We start from the raw sequence: 7,860 nt of genomic DNA, 5'->3' as shown, positions 1-7,860 counted from the left end.
CTATATTCACTCGGGAGCAAGAGGCTGTTATAGTTGGCATGGTCCTTCAAGATAATGCAATATGACTCAGAGAAATCCAGGAACGCGTGATACAAGAAAAAACACACACTTCCAGGGAATCGACAGTGTGAGCATTTCCACAGTTAACCGTGTCCTCCATCGTAACAGGATGCGAATGAAACAAGTATACAGAGTACCTTTTGAGCGCAACTCACCAAGGGTGAAATAACTGCGAGCTCAGTATGTGCAAGTAAGTGTACATTCAGAAACATTTACTGTAATCCAGATTGTCTACAGTACTAACACATACTATGTGAATGACATTACTCTTCAGTACATACAATGTATGTGAATCAGAAGTGCATACAGTAGGCCTAATTGTACTCTACATTATAGCACTGTCTCTGTACGACTTACAAAATCCTACATACAGTATATTGTATTTCTACACAGACAATATTTGACTTGGAATCCTTGGACAGACCCCATGAGTTCATCTTTGTCGATGAAGCAGGCTTCAATCTAACAAAGAGGAGAAGGAGAGGCCGAAACATGATTGGACAGCGGGCCATTGTTGAAGTCCCTGGCCAACGAGGTGGCAATGTCACAATCTGTGCTGCTATCAGCAACCATGGTGTTCTACATCACCATGTTACACTCAGGCCATATAACACCCAGCACCTTCTAAGATTTATTGCCAATCTAAAATATATTTTATTTGAGCAGCAGGTTCAAGAGCAGCAGGGTCAAGAGCTAAATGAGAATCCCATTCCCACCTATGTGATGGTGTGGGACAATGTCGGTTTCCACCGAGCTGCTCAGGTAAGGGAATGGTTTAACATCAATGGGCAGTTTATGAACTTGTACCTCCCTCCATACTCGCCTTTCCTGAATCCGATTGAGGAGTTTTTCTCCTCTTGGAGATGGAAAGTGTATGATAGACAACCCTACACCAGAGTAAATCTGCTGCAAGCCATGGATTTAGCCTGTGGTGATATAGGTGAGGAATCATGTCAGGGCTGGGTATGGCACACAAGGCTTCTTCCCCCGTTGCCTCAGGAGGGACAATATTGTTTGTGATGTCGACGAAGTGCTCTGGCCTGACCCAGCCCAAAGACAAGAAGAAGCACATTGATCACATGTTTATTCCTTTGATTTTTGTCCCTTTTAGTATTGTATACTGTAGTACAGTCCATTGTAGGCTGTATACTGTACAATGGACTAATTGTATGGCCTGAACATTGTGCTTTCCATTTGTTAACAGTACTGACTGCTCAATAGATTTTGACTGGTTGCAGGGTCATATCAACAAAGAACAAGAATTACAGTATCACAGAGACAAAGGACAAGTTTGTGAGATGCAGGGTACAGTACTGTAAAAATAGGGGTACAAGGAGGAGGAAAAACAAAAGAGCAAAGCAGAGTAGTAATTTCTGATCAATTTTGAGCTACTATGATAGAACATGTTTTCGTTCATCATCAAAAGACTGATGGAAAAATATGAAATTTGTTTTTAGATTAAAAATCTACTTCTTCCTGAGAACTGTATGTTTTGAACAATGTGTTTTCAATTTTTCGGTGTATTGTTTACTGACTGCTTGAGAGTGTATATCATGGCCAGCTTTGTGGTTAGATTGTAGGTGAACAAAACATTGAAAAGTACATAGGCCCTTAAGTTGTGTCCTCAAATGTTATGAAATCAAAAAATCTCACATTAGCTGGTGGAACTGAATAAATTAAATGAACCATAGAGGTCTTATAACTTATTCCATTCTACAGGTAATTGTTTTTGGGCTCATGTGACTTTATAGTCATATAGCCTAGAGGCTATGTAGCTTCTTATCTGTCATGTTTGGAGTTGTGTTGCGCTGTTATGAGGAAACTTGCATTTTTCTTTAAAGTTGAGTTGCCCTGGTCATGTCAGTATACAATAACTTTAAAGAGCAACTGCCCCTAAAAACCAACTTCTCATTAAGAAAACATCGATACAAGTCAGAAACATTTATTCTACTGTCAAAATGGACTACAGATTGATCATAATGCCTGTGGTAAATTTGGGTTGACTTTGGATATCCCTATGGGGCTAGTTAGGGACCATTTGGTAAATTACACAATGTACATGGGACAATATGTAAAAATTCCAATAGCTCCAAATTTCAATGAATTAAAAACCGCAAACCAACTATAAGTTGTAGAAATGTATACACAAATATTGAAAGCATTTAATGAGAGAACTAAAAGGTGTGCAGCATGAAAATATTGTCTAATTTACATTGTGTAATTTATTGACGGTCCCTAACTAGCCCTGGAACTAGGCTAGCCAAAGTCAGGTCGCACACCAGCCAACTGAAGCTAATTGGGAAAATAATTTGTCTAACTCTTCCCACCTACAAACACACTCATTAAATCACACCCTGAAACCAACACACATTTGAATTCAATCATAGCTGCTAGCATTTCTTAATGAACCAAATCTAAAGCCAAATCAGGTAGTGCAGTCACCCTTTAAAACTAACCAATGACATGTTGCACCTTTACTTTGCTACCTTTCAGATGAGCCAAGGAGGAGGACAGATGAGAACAGCAGGCCAGTGGAGCACTTAGAACAGCAGCAGCCAGGGGCAAATGGAAGGGAAGACAATGATTTAGGTGACCCTGACACAGGCCCAAAACAAGTTAAGTTACCCTAGTATCCCCTTGACCGTTTTGGATTGCAAAACTAAAGAGACACTCAAGAGAAGACACAGAGACAGCAACAGAAGAGTAGGATATGATGGCGAGAGACAACAGACAAGGCACAGAGACAGCAACAGAAGAATAGGTGATGGAGAGAGACACAACAAAAACAGAACAGGCCATAACAGAAGAAGATAGACAAAGAACACAGTAAGAACCTGAGACCGCAACAGACAAGACACAGACAGCAACAGACAAGACACAGAGAAAGTGACAGAAGAGGGCAGATGGAGAGAGAACAGAGGTGGGTTGAGCACAGTAGACTGTATCACTTCAAGCTGCTCTATGGATTCTAATTAGTTTGATTTATTTGCACAAATTCTAAGAGGTGAAATACAGACAGTGAAAAAGTAAAACATGGTTTGCAAAGAATTTGCAGGTGAGGTGAAAAGAAGACGGCAGACAAGAGAGACAGCAACAGATGACGCAGAGAAACCTACGGAGAGAGGCAGAGGAAGGGTGAACACACAGTGGACTGTATCACTTAAAGCTGCTCTATGGATTCTAATTACTGCACAGTGTGTGCGCGTGTGTGTGTGTGAGAGAGAAAGAGGGTGTTTGGGTACTGTAGGATTCTTTAATCAGTTTGGCTCATTGCACAGGTCAGAGTCTACGTGTTCTAGAGTAGATAGTAGAGATCGTTCTAGAGTGAAGAGATCCACAGTAGCAACTGTAATTGAGTACTGGCGGTGTCTGCCGTGGCAGGTGGGAAGGTGCAAGTTACTTGAAAAATATATATTCTTTTTTTTGTACTATAAAATTTTTATTTCAAACAATGACAACCAGACATAAACAAAAGACAATAAACAGACGCACACAAATTTCAACAAACATCAATGACATCACACCTGCTCAGACCCACATGTTCCTACCACAACCATACACATCACGTATGTCTCAACCACACTCCCACTCATCCTTCATCCCTGGAACTTTCCAGTGCTTGTAGCACTCTATGTCATCTGGCCTCAAATTGCGCTGTTACATTTTTCTCTGTAGCCCACACCTTTTAAATATTTAAATAATAACACATTTGATACATCCACTGTTGTAGTGATGGAGGATCATTTCATTTCCAGTTTTTAAGTAGAAATTTTTTTCCAAATCATTGACGAGAAAAGTATGGGCCACCCCATTGGGTATCTCACCGCACCCTCAAATCCCATGTCTTGAAATATTCATATAGACGGATTAAAAGGAAACTTACATTGTAAAACTTCTGACAGCCAACTTTCTAACTCTACCTATACATTTTGGACTTTATAGTAGTCCCGTGTAGCTCAGTTGGTAGAGCATGGCGTTTGCAACGCCAGTGTTGTGGGTTCATTTCCCACGGGGGACCAGTATGAAAAAAAATAAGTATGAACTCACTACTGTAAGTCGCTCTGGATAAGAGCATCTGCTAAATGACTAAAATGTAAATGTAAAATGTAATAGCACTCTCAGAAGGCATGAATTATTTAGTCCTTGTTAGTTTTACACTTACACTGCTTTCAGAACGTATTCACACTCTTTGACTTTTTCCACATTTTGAATTACAGCCTGATTTTTAAATTGATAAAATGTAGATTTCTTGTATTTATTATGGATCCCCATTAGCTGCTGCCAAGGCAGCAGCTACTCTTCCTAGGGTCCAGCAAAATTAAGGCAGTTATTCAATTTCAAAAAACATTACAATACATTCATAACAGATTTCACAACACACTAAGAATGTGCCCTCAGGCCTCTACTCCACTACCACATATCTACAACACAAAATCCATGTGCACGTGTGTGTATAGTGCGTATGTTATCATGTGTGTGTATGCATGTGTCTGTGCCTATGTTTGTGTTGCTTCACAGTCCCCGCTGTTCCATAAGGTGTATTTTTATCCGTTTTTTAAATCAAATTTTACTGCTTGCTGCAGTTACCTGATGTGGAATAGAGTTCCATGTAGTCATGGCTCTATGTAGTACTGTGCGCCTCCCATAATCTGTTCTGGACTTGGTGACTGTGAAGAGACCTCTGGTGGCATGTCTTGTGGGGTATGCATAGGTGTCCAAGCTGTGTGACAGTATTTCAAACAGACAGCTCATGCATTCAACATGTCATTACGTCTTACAAATACAAGTAGTGATGAAGTCAATCTCTCCTCCACTTTGAGCCAAGGGCCAGCCACAATGCCCTGTTCTGAGCCAATTGCAATTTTCCTAAGTCCCTCTTTGTGGCACCTGACCACACGACTGAACAGTAGTCCAGGTGTGACAACTAGGACCTGTAGGACCTGCCTTGTTGATAGTGCTGTTAAGAAGGTAGAGCAGCGCTTTATTATGGACAGACTTCTCCCCATCTTAGCTACTGTTGTATCAATATGTTTTGACCATGACAGTTTACAATCCAGGGTTACTCCAAGCAGTTTAGTCACCTCAACTTACTCAATTTCCTAATTATTTATTACAATATTTAGTTGAGGTTTAGGGTTTAGTGAATGATTTGTCCCAAATACAATGGTTTTAGTTTTTGAAATATTTAGGACTAACTTATTCCTTGCCATCCATTCTGAAACTAACTGCAGCTCTTTGTTAAGTGTTGCAGTCATTTCAGTCGCTGTAGTAGCTGACGTGTATAGTGTTGAGGTATCCGCATACATAGACACACTGGCTTTACTCAAAGCCAGTGGCATGTCGTTAGTAAAGATTGAAAAATGTAAGGGGCCTAGACAGCTGCCCTGGGGAATTCCTAATGTCAAGGTGGAATTATGCTTTTAGACATTTTTACAAATTAATAAAAAAAGTTGAAATGTCTTGAGTCAATAAGTATTCAAACTCTTTGTTATGTCAAGCCTAAATAAGTTCAGAAGTAAAAATGGGCTTAACAAGTCACATAATAAGTTGCATGGACTCACTCTGTGTGCAATAATAGTGTTTAACCTTTTACTGCAGTGTGCTAAATCAGGGTCACACAGTGTTTCTTGGTAGTCTTAAACAAATCTACTTTGAAACAAAACTATACACCTCACACACATGGATATGGGCCTAAAAATATGTATTCAGTTGAAATGTATTCAGTTTTGAGTTTGCATCCCAATATTACACTTTATATACAATACCAGTCAAACGTTTGGACACACCTACTCATTCAAGGGTTTTCTTTATTTTTACTATGTTCTACATTGTAGAATAATAGGGAAGACATCAAAACTATGAAATAACACATATGGAATCATGTAGTAACTAAAAAAGTGTTAAACAAATCAAAATATATTTTAGATTTTAGATTCTTCAAAGTAGCCACCCTTTGCCTTGATGACAGCTTTGCACACTCTTGGCATTCTCTCAACCAGCTTCACCTGGAATGCTTTCCCAACAGTCTTGAAGGAGTTCCTACATATGCTAAGCACTTGTTGGCTGCTTTTCCTTCACTCTACAGTCCAACTCATCCCAAAACATCTCAATTGGGTTGAGGTTGGGGGATTGTGGAGGCCAGGTCCTCTGATGCAGCACTCCATCACTCTCCTTCTTGGTCAAATAGCCCTTACACAGCCTGGAGGTGTGTTGGGTCATTGTCCTGTTGAAAAACAAATGATAGTGCCACTAAGCCCAAACCAGATGGGATGGCGTATCGCTGCAGAATGCTGTGGTAGCCATGCTGGTTAAGTGTGCCTTGAATTCTAAATAAATCCCAGACAGTGTCACCAGCAAAGCACCCCCACATCATCACACCTCCTCCTCCATGCTTCACGATGGGAACCATACATGCAGAGATCATCCATTCACCTGCTCTGCATCTCACAAAGACACAGCGGTTGGAACCAAAAATCTCAAATTTGGACTGATCAGACCAAAGGACAGATTTCCACCGGTCTACTGTCCATTGCTCGTGTTTTTTGGCCCAAGCAAGTCTCTTCTTATTATTGGTGCCCTTTAGTAGTGGTTTCTTTGCAGCAATTCGACCATGAAGGCCTGATTCACACAGTCCCCTCTGAACAGTTGATGTTGAGATGTCTGTTACTTGAACTCTGTGAAGCATTTATTTGGGCTACTATTTCTGAGGCTGGTATCTCTAATGAACTTATCCTCTGCAGCAGAGGTAACTCTGGGTCTTCCATTCCTGTGGCGGTCCTCATGAGAGCCAGTTTCATCATAGCGCTTGGTGGTTTTTGCAACTGCACTTGAAGAAACTTTCAAAGTTCTTGAAATGTTCCGGATTGACTGACCTTCATGTCTTAAAGTAATGATGGACTGTCGTTTCTCTTTGCTTATTTGAGCTGTTCTTGCCATAATATGGACTTGGTCTTTTACCAAATAGGGCTATCTTCTGTATACCCCCCCTACCTTGTCACAACACAACTGATTGGCTCAAACGCATTAAGAAGGAAAGAAATTCCACACATTAACTTTTAAGAAGGCACACCTGTTAATTGAAATGCATTCAAGGTGACTACCTCATGAAGCTGATTGAGAGAATGCTAAGAGTGTGCCAAGCTGTCATCAAGGCAAAGGGTGGCTATTTGAAGAATCTAAAATCTAAAATATATTTTCATTTGTTTAACACTTTTTTGGTTACTACATGATTCCATATGTGTTATTTCATAGTTTTGATGTCTTCACTATTATTCTACAATGTAAAAAATAGTAAAAATAAAGAAAAACCCTTGAATGAGTAGGTGTGTCCAATTTTTGACTGGTAGTGTAGCTGTTGAAATTCCTTCTTTTTTTGTGCTGGGGGAGAATGCCCCCGGATCCCCCTACTGGCTTTGGGCTAAGCCCCAAATGTCTTCAAATCCTAGGAACGCCCCTGAGTAAAACCTAATCTTGCTTTCCCTGTTAGTGGCTTATGCTATTCATGAACTGGTAACTACAAAATGTGGTGAACATTAAATGTGTGTATAGCACTCTGAAAGTACCTTATGTTCATTCATGTTACCTTCATTACATTCATGGAAACGTGTCACTTTTCCTAGTTTGCCAGGAGTCTGTAGGCTATAGGTGCCCTCTTCCTGCGTAGGGAACATGCCATGATTATTATCCCACCCATTCCCTGCTGGGTTCCTCAGAGTCCCCGTGCTAGCTGCTTCTATCTGGCTCTACTTGCTGTGTGTGCAGCATCAGAGGGGGGTGTCTATGTGTAGAGTCTGTGTAAAT

Source organism: Coregonus clupeaformis, chromosome 20 (assembly GCF_020615455.1).
Source record: "Coregonus clupeaformis isolate EN_2021a chromosome 20, ASM2061545v1, whole genome shotgun sequence".
Classification (NCBI taxonomy): domain Eukaryota; kingdom Metazoa; phylum Chordata; class Actinopteri; order Salmoniformes; family Salmonidae; genus Coregonus; species Coregonus clupeaformis.
This window is presented reverse-complemented; position numbering follows the sequence as displayed.